We start from the raw sequence: 9,380 nt of genomic DNA, 5'->3' as shown, positions 1-9,380 counted from the left end.
AAGATCTGGTATTAATTTCTTCCTCCCCAGCACACCAGATAGCAGGGAAGTAATCTGGGCATATCCAGATTATCCGTGTTTAGTGGGACAGGTTTTAAATGCCAGGCTGAATTTCCTCAAGATTTTCCTATGTTTTTATTAAATGGAGACTGGACACTCAATAACACTGTAGCACTGAGAGCAGCAGTGATCTTTAGAGGTTGCTAACCTGCCATTGTATCTTTCAGATTCCTCCTCCTCTCGTTCCTCCGTTGTCATTTTGCTGTGTTATTACTCTTCAGGCTTCACACCGTATTCATTTCTCTGAATGAAAACAAATGACTCCTTGGGAGAGGTAGGAGATAAAGAATAATAAATACATTTTATGCACCACCTTAAGAAAAAAAAAGAAAAAAAAAAGAAAAAAAAGGGGCTCTGAATCCCCATCCATCCATCAGGAAATGTAAACTGGAGCTCAGGCAAAACACACACAGGCACGTGCCGGGGAGATAAAATTTGTTTTAAGGAAAACATGATATTGTTTCCAAATAAATATCTCTGAGGATGCAAATAGACAGCCCCTGGCCCCCGTGCTTTGTGGCATAAATTTAAGATAATTAAAAATACAAAGCTCGGATTAAGCCTGATTTTCTGTCAATGGTGGAGGATGTGGGGAGGGGGAGTCCTGCTGTGTTTGGTGCTGCACAACCCCTGGAGAGGCAATTCCTGCCTCTGATCCGGGGTATGGATTGCTGTGGGTGCTGGGACCCCCTTTCCAGCCACCCCCTGCATCCCTGCTGGGTGCCCTTGCCCTTCTGCTGGGGAAGGGGAAGCTGCAGGGCCACTTGCTGAGTTTTCTCCCTGGTGTGAGCACGGCCAACACCCCTGGAAGCAGAGGAGCTTTCCCCCAGCTGCCTCTCTTCTTCTTTGGACCTTTGTGAGGTGCCATCCTCAGGGAATTGGGGCTGCCTGGGGAGCAGCCCTGTTGCTATCAACACCCTGAGAGCATCCCTGGCTGGCTCTGGCATCACCTGCAGGCAGGAGCGCGGGTCTCACACAGGGAATGAACTTTTGGGGTGGGATCTGCTCCCTGGGGCATCCTGGCCAGCCTAGGGGACACCAAACTGGGCAGGAAACACCGAGAGCTTCTCAAAAATTCCCTGATTCCTGCCGTGAATTCAAGGCAGCCCGGGCCAGGGGCGCAGCTTGCAGCATCTCTCCGGGATTATTGCTCGCCCGAGCTGAGAGATTGATCTTCCCTGAGCCTCCCCACGCCCCTCTGATCCCCTCCTGGCTGGGTCCAAGGGGGAGGAAAGCAGCCTGGAGAGGGAAGGGAAAGCAGGGAAAACAGAAGGGAGATGCCAGCCAAAGCCCAGAATGACTTTGCTGCGGAGCAGATGGGGGCAGGCAGCGAGATGCGGTTGATTCCGTGAGTGGGTTTTGGGTTTTATTCCATTTTTTTTTTTTTTTTTCGGGCAGAGACGTTTCCCAATTAGCCCAATCAGGCTGGAGATCCTAGGTGTCAGTAGTGAGTAGGAGCGAGGGAAGGCACGGGAGGAGGAGGAATCCTGCAGCCGGAGTTGCAGCCGCGGCAGAGCGGCGCTGGCAGCCCCGGGAGGCGGCCCCGCTCCCTCCCCGTCCCCAGCCCTTTCCCCAGCCCCTGAAAACTTTAGGACGACGAAAAGAGCCTTGGGGGACCCCCTCCAGAGACCAAGCTGCGCTCCTCCGCCTTCTCCCCTCTCCCAGAGGTGGGTGAGCTGGAGAAAGGAGGAGCAACCGGCCACTCTGCAAAGCTAAAAAAAAAAAAAAAAAAATAGGAAAGAAAGAGAAAAAGGATAGAAAGCGATTTTTATTATCGCTGTAATTTTTTATTTATAATTTTTTATTATCCCTTCCCCGGTGCATTGGGCTGCTGTTGCCACAGCACTTCTACACCTCTCCGGCTATTTTTTTTTATTTTATTTTTTTGTAATTTTTTTTTTTTTTTTCGGAAAGGGGTGTGTGCCTGTGTTTGCAAAAGAGCCTGGGTGTCCAAGCCGGCTCCGCAGCCACCATTGGAGAGGAGGGCTGGGGAGGAAGGGCTGGCTGGCGAGACAGCCGCAGTGCGAGCCCTCCCCGGCGGGCGGGAGCCGCGGAGCCGGGCATGGCCCCGTAGCGCATCCCTGCCTGCATCCCCTGCCTGCATCCCCGCCTGCAGCTCCGCTGCCCGGCTCCCCCCACTCCTGGCTGATTTAGAGGCGGGAGGGGGGGGGGAAGGGCTGGGGGAGGGAGGGGAGGGGTGATTTGGGGGGGAGTGAAAACTGGAGCCGCGTTTCCCCCCCCCCCCCTAATTTCCCCCCCCCCCACCGGCTCTGGGCGAGCCAGACACGGTTTGCCCAGTGCAGAGAGAGGGGCTCCGTGTTCCGCCTCCGTGGAGTATTTGGGATTGGAGAGAGACACACGCGCACACACACACACGCACACAGAGACCATCTGCAGTGTCAATGCGGCGCCTGCTCTGAAGACTGAAGTGGGGGGAAAGGAGAGGAGAGAGAAATTTTTTATATATATATATATACACCAAAACCCACCCAAAGCAAGCGAGGAGCGTTCCCAGGTAAGGAGCCCCCCGCCCCGCCCGGGCAGCGGGGGCTGCGGGAGGATGATGCCCCGGAGGATGCCCCGGGAGGGCTGGCGGGGCTGCAGCGGTGCCTGCCCTCTACACCTGGCGGCAGTGGAAGGGGGGGCTCTGGGAGGTGCCCCCACCGCTGCTCCCCACCCCTGGGTCCTGGGAAGGGGGTCTGGGATGGAGGGCAGGGACCCCCGCGGACAGCGGGCTGAGCCGGGGGGGGGGGTTCGGGCACGGCCCCTCCGCCCCTCCCGGCCCGAATCGGGAGGATGCTGGGCGGGGGGAGCGCAGCGGGGAGCCCCCCTGCTCCACATCCCCAGCGCGGAGGTGACTCTGTGCCCCGTGTCCCCCTTTCCCGGGTCCCCGATGGCTTTTCCCCCATGCACAAGGCTTAACTTTTCTCCCCGGAGGTAGCGGCTCCAGCCGCGCAGCCCGTCCCTCGTCACCCTCGCCATCCCCCGGCTGCGGATTTTCCTCCCCTCGGGGGGTATTTTCCCCCTTGGATGCTCCAGAGCTCTCCTCGCTAGAGGGGTTGGAGGCATTTGCAAACTTTTCCTGCTCCCGGTGAGGCTGCGGCTGGACGGGGCTGGAGGCAGAGCCCTATTCCCGGGGAGGATAACGCCGCCCGGGTGCCCGATGGATGGGGACAGGGAGCACCCCGAGTGGTGAACACCTACGAGAGAAGGGCAGACCCCCGTTTCTTCCATTCCTGCAAGGTGCTGGAGAGTTTTCCTACCCAAATCCCGGCTGCGGAGTCAGCGCTGCTAAACCTCCCTCCTTTCCCTCGGTGCATGTGTGTGTGTGTGCGCTGCAACCGAAACCTGCGTATTGATGCTCTGCGTTTATCAGACATATGCCCTTAAATTATGTACGCCGGGAGAAGTGATCTAAACAGCGAGCCGCACGTTGTTTTGGTGGAAATCTAATACTCCGGCAGCAGCTGAGTTGCTCCCAGATAAACAAACCCGCTTGCTCAGCCCCAGCAGGGCTGTTTGGGTTTGTAGCGGCTGCATGTGGATGCTCCATCCCCAGCCCGGAGGAAATCCTCCTCCTCCCGGGGCTCCATCTGCTCCCGGTGCCGGGAAGGGATGCGGCGTTCGCGGTGCTGGATGCGGGGGTAGGACCCGCACGGCTCGCCCTGGTGCGAAGGACCAGGTGGAACGCGTTCTCCCAAAAAACTTCCACACCCAGCCGGGCAGCCGAGGCGCACCTGATTGTCCACAGCTTCGGGAGGCGATGCCTGGGACGAGAGGTTTTGGGAAAAGCGTCCAAAATCCCGCTATCTGACGCTCCCCAAGTCGTGGGGGTGAGTGATGCAGAGGGGAGGTTCGGACCGGGATCCCCGAGACTGCCGGGGGATGCTCTCGTTCCGCGGGAACAATGATGATGCCCGGGGATTTTTTACAGCCGATGCGACTGTTCGCAGCCTTCTAGGGACTTATCTTGAGCGTGCACCAGTCCTGCACAAATATTTTGGAAGGCGAAAAGCGTGCTAACTTATTTTCTTTACCTGCCCTGTGTTTCACCCGGGTCTTGTTTATAGAAACCCGCGAACAGGCAAGAGCAGAGGGGCACGGGGGGGGGGGGGGGGGGGGGGGGGGGGGGGGTGTATAAAAAATCTGTGATTTTAATTCCGGGTGTGCCTCCAGTGTGGGATTAGGTGCTTCGACCCAGCCTGAGCCTCCGGCTGGAGGTGCAGGGGATGACGAGCAGCGTTTTGCCTGTGGTTTCTTGCCGGGGGAAGTGCGTGAGTGTTTGTGTGTTTTGTTTGTTTGTTTTTGTGTGTGGGATCCTTCGCTAGAGCCGGGCTCCAAGCGGTTGCAAACAGATGTGTGTCTGCCAGGTTGGAGCACGGCAACCCCAGCCCCGGCACGAAAACCTGGGCTTTTCTTCCCTCCTCTGCCCAGACCCACCCTCCGTGGGGGTGTCTCCTTCCCGAAAGGACCAGCCCAAGGCTTTTTCTCTCTGTCCCATCCTAAACGTGCGGTGTCGATACCGTGCGAAATGAATGACAGCCGCATGATCTAAGCGTTGTTTATGTCCGAGGCGGGTGTTTTAGAGCCCGGGCTGATGATCAATCACGCTGCTGTAGGGAAGCATTCGCTTGATGATGCTAAGTGCCTTGCAGGCGCCGCGGGCTGGTGTGAGATGCGCTCAGCGCGCAGCCCGGCTGGGCAGGGATGCTGCCAACCCAAAGGGAGATGCTGAACTTCTCCGCAGGGAGAGGGAATATTGGAGCTTTTCCTCGCGGGTTCGCCTGCCAGCATCCCTCCCTGCAGCTCCGGCAGGCAGTGGATGAGGCAAAGCAAAGGGCTGAGCAGAGGCAGGAGGGATGCTGAGCTGTCGGGGAGGCAGGAGCCGGCTCTCAGCCCCATCCCGGGGGGGCTCTGCGCTGCCGGAGCCGCTTTCGTATCAATTCCTCCACTTTCGCAGCCTGAGGAGGGGGAGGAGTGATGCCGGCGCCCCTTTTGTGCTGCGTCTTTTTCCTTTTACTGAATCGCTTTGTCTCTGCCTCCCGATGCCCTCGGTGCCTCGGCTGCGGTAAAACCGAGCTCCCTCTCGCCCTGCCGGGGATGGATTAGTGGGAAGAGCCTGGCAAGGTCTTCCGATGCTCGGGGTGTGCTGAGGGTTAACACCGTGTGGGAATCAGGTTCTTGAAGGTTGGAAGGGAACGTTGAGGAGCTTCCTGCAAAGCTGATAAAGGATGCTGGCACTGTGGGCTTGTCTAGGATCTGACTTGGGGAGGGTGTCAGAGGTGGGGCTGCTGAGTTTTGGAGTTAGCAGTGCCGGAGTTTGGGGCTTGGCGCTGCCCACATGGGTGTTGGAGCAAGGATGGCGTGGTGTCCTGGGAATCACTTGGCTCCTTTTCATATATTTATTATTTATAACCCCTCTAGAGTGGAGTCCCACGTAGCTGAGACTCCAAAGTCTCATGTCCTGCCCACAAATCCCCCTCCCCATGCCGAGATGAGTTTTGGGCTGTAGCTGTTCCCTCTAGTAAAACTCATACTGCTTGATGCTCTAACAAAAAAGCATCTGGGGAACCTTTTTGGCTCTCTGAAAAGCTTCAGAAGGCTCTTTTTTACTCCTTCCTTCTGGCTTGCAAGACTCAGGGAAGGGACAGCAGAGCTCCAGGCGCCCAAGGGAATGAGACTTCCCGTCTGTGCAGAGAGTCTGGGCAGCCCACTGCCTTTCTGCAGGGCATCAGTGATGAGCGTGCTTCCCTGCGTGACTGTCTGCTCTGAAAAGTGCTTTATATCCCTCAGCTTTGAGCTCTCAAGGAGCCTGTGACAAAAAGGAAAAAAAAAAAAAAAAAAAAGAAAAAAAAGGAAGAAAAAAAATATTACGTAGTGCTGCCCACATGTTTTTCACTCAGGCTCTGGATGGTTTTAGAACATAACTGTCCTCACCATTCCTGTGGTGAGGATTGGAAAACTGAGGCACGGGGTTTTAAAATATAACCATTTCCTCAATTCCCATAGTATGACTAGGGAAACTGAGGCACGGAGAGGCAAAAAGCTCAGTTCACATTTATTGATGAGGAATTCTCACTCACCAGCCTGAAACATGAACTGAGCCCTTAGTGGGATTTAGGGATGAGAGCAGGGAGTGGTGCCCTGCCCTCCAGTCTGTGCTCCAACAGCCAGGAGCAGCCCTTGGACAGAACATGATGTTTTCAGGATTGAATTTTTCCCAGTTAAAATGGCAAATGGGTGCTTTGAAATGAGAAACTATCATAAAATCATGGAATTACAGAACAGTTTGGGTTGGAAGGGACCTTAAAGACCATCTACTTCCAATGCCTTGCCATGGGCAGAGACAACCAGACATTTGGGGTTGGAGAACTGGCCTGGGAGCAGCTGTGCTTTCACGGACCTCAGTCCCAGTGCCTTTAAAATTTGCTGCTAAAAAATGTTTTTAATCTGCAAAAATGATGTGCTGAGATCCCTACAGCCTGGGTGGTGATTTTCTGTATCTGGCATTCTCCCTTGGGGTTTTTTTTGACTCATCCCAAAGAACACTCTGGGGTTTTTTGTTGGTGCATGAGCTCTGGAAGTTTGCCTCATCCTTAAGTGGTTGCACTTTGTGAGGGGCTGAGCAGCCACCCAGGTAAAAGGTGCCAACTCTGTGTCCACCAGGGCTGAACCCTTTCCTTGGTCAAAACCCCTCTGTGAGCCCTTAAAGATGCTCTGAAGGACTTGAACAGGCAACCTTTGGTTTGAAAATCCAGTGACCACTTCATTTTAGACACCTGTAGCCCTTCAGCTCCAGCTGATGTGAACTCTGCCAGGGACAGGATCCTTCCAAGGTGATTCCTGGAGCCATGGATGATGCCAACTTTTTGCTTAAATATGATGCTCCCAGCTGTTCATACCTCAAATATTAATGTTTATAGAAGACACCAACTTCTCAGAGCCTGAAGAGCTGAGGGAGAGCAGTGGCTGGGTTCAAACACCCATCCCACTCCCTTTGCTGCCTCTCAGCAAGTTCCTGGACAGGAATCACTAGAGAGAGTGAGTTCATTTGCAGACTCTATGAAGTGCTTTTACTCCATGCTTTGCCTCTGAGAGAATTTCCCCCCTTTTAAAAAAGTGTTTTTTAAATGCTTCATGCAGTGAAACAGAAATCCAGACCCAAAAGTCAAGTGGCTGAGATTCCCAGGCTTCTTTTGCATAGGGATAAATAAAAAGTGCTGCTGAGTGTGGCTGGATTTGCACTTGTGACCCAAAAGGGAGATGTTGCAGCTCTGATTCTCCTGCTATTCATGCCTGGTCTCTAAATTTCTTTCCACATTATCCCCACACTGATCTGTCAGAGCTTTCCCACCCAACCATTGGCAATAATTTTATGGGATTTGACTGGCACTTGAATTTGCCAGGACAAATAAGTGGCTCTAATGCTGCTAATACAGGTTAACTTCCCATTACAGGCATTTGCATGATCTATACCCACAGGTGTAGGGGCTAGAGGGATAAATCTTGATGCTGGGTGAACCCTCACACCCAAATGTAAATGTTTGTGCAACGAGGCTCCACAACCTCCCTATTATTTCACCTGGAGCTTAAAACACTCCAAAAGGGAGGAAAGGTGAGGCTGGTGAAGGTGTTTTATTCCCAGCAGTGTTTTCCTGGGAAACAGTGAGGTGATGCTGGACTGGTGACCTCCTGGAGATGGTTGATATTTCTGTATTTGCTGTTTTTTCTGAATGAGGAACTCGCACTTGCCGCCAGCAGTTCATTCATGCCGAGCCTCACCGGGGAGTGTCTGGGTGTTGCACTTTTTGGTGACTTGAGTTTAGAGCCATAGGGATCAGGAGGATGAATTAGCAGTAAATCACAGCCTGGATGGCTTCATCCTCAGCAGTGACAAGGTTTAAATTAAAAATATCTTGCTGGGATGAAGCACTGGTCAGCCAAGTGCTGCTGTTGTGTCGGGCTGGGTTCAGCAGAGAGCTCAGCCCTGCTCAGGAGCAGGAACCCCCAGGGACTGATTCCCAGCTAAAGTGGGAAACTCCCCCTTTGTTTATCCCATCAAATATTCTTCCTTTCCACCTCTGTCCCCACCTGAGGGAGGATGGCCAGGCTGGGAAGTTGGGAGCAGCTTTGCAGATTCGCTGCACGTGCGTGTGGCCCTGTTTGACTTAGTTAGAGCATATTTGATTGTGAAAAGGGATTTATTTGTTTTTTGTGACAGGGGATTTGTCTATAATGTAGTGCTGGAAAGAAAACTCATTTAGAGACTAAGGAGGTGTATCCTGTTACAATTGCCTATTGATGGAATAGCAAGTGCTTGGTGTGCTACACAGCTTCATTTTACTTTAGGGAAACTTATCCTGGGCTGCCAAAAAGAGACTTGGGTTTGATGCAGAGCTGTCCCACGGCCCTCAGCAGGTTCCTTGGCTTCTTGTTTTCCCATCTATCAAGTGGGGGAGGTGTCTTAGAAGTGACTGTCCCTTCAGCTGCCACCTAATGCTTGTTTTTCTCCAACGACCTTTAAAAATGACTCACTTTTTGTGAAGTGAGTAAAACCAGGGAACTCACTCACCAGCCTGAAGAAAGGCATCATGTCCATGGGTAATAGTCACTAATGGGCACTGTCCCATCCCTGGGCAGTGTCACCTCCTTCTGCTGGCTGGGAAGAGGATTTCAGGGGTGCTGAGGAACAGGAGGTTCTGTTCTCCTGCCAGGGAGAGGAGGTGAGTTGGGAATACAACCACACCTACTGTGGAGCTAATCCAAGGCTTAGATTTTTCTCTAATGGACAGTCTAGGGAAGAAAAACCCCACACCCAAATTAGGGTGGATGTGTGTTCGTTAGGAAAAAGGAGGTTTTGGGCAGTTTTGGGAAACTCCTATATGTCAGAGTTTTGGTGTAAATTTCTGGGTCTTGCTAAAAGCAGAGCAACACGTGGGGTTTTGTAAGCTGCTCTCCTGAGACTTGTAAGTGTTGGAGGGTGTTTGCATGGATCATTTTGGGTGTTTCCCCCTTGTGATTGTGCCTCCCCCTCTACACTCTCCCCACAGTGTCCTCCTGGCTGGACACTGGGGCTGTCCCCTGCTACAGCCTCCTTTCCTCCAGCCACCCTGGATCCCAGGGCTGATTTGGGGGATTGCCATGACTTTGCCACCTGATCCTTTTGAGACTTCATGCTCCCATCCCTCCTTGGATGCCAGGACTGATTGGGGAGTTGCAATGACCTCGATACCTGGTGCTTTTGAGACTTCATACCCCCATCACCACTTGGATCCCTGACTGCTCCTCTCCAGATCATCCACACAGCTTCCCCAGGGAGG

At 53.5% G+C, this 9,380-nt stretch overlaps 1 protein-coding gene across 4 annotated transcripts in view; it reads left to right on the top strand.

Moving 5' to 3' along the window:
• Positions 1-2,341: 2,341 nt before the first annotated feature.
• Positions 2,342-9,380, top strand: part of PLXNA4 (plexin A4) — a 424,069-nt gene continuing 417,030 nt past the window's right edge. For 3 of the 4 annotated variants that reach the window (XM_079303969.1, XM_079303972.1, XM_079303973.1), the window contains exon 1: positions 2,351-2,575. The gene's annotated coding sequence lies outside the window, so the exon portion shown is untranslated. Of the gene's footprint in view, positions 2,576-9,380 lie in introns of all 4 variants that reach the window. The other variant, XM_079303970.1, reaches the window with a different exon arrangement.

Source organism: Erithacus rubecula (assembly GCF_903797595.1).
Source record: "Erithacus rubecula genome assembly, chromosome: 4".
Lineage (NCBI taxonomy): Eukaryota > Metazoa > Chordata > Aves > Passeriformes > Muscicapidae > Erithacus > Erithacus rubecula.
The sequence above is the reverse complement of the archived record's forward strand: the minus strand, read 5'-3'. Positions and strand labels throughout refer to the sequence as shown.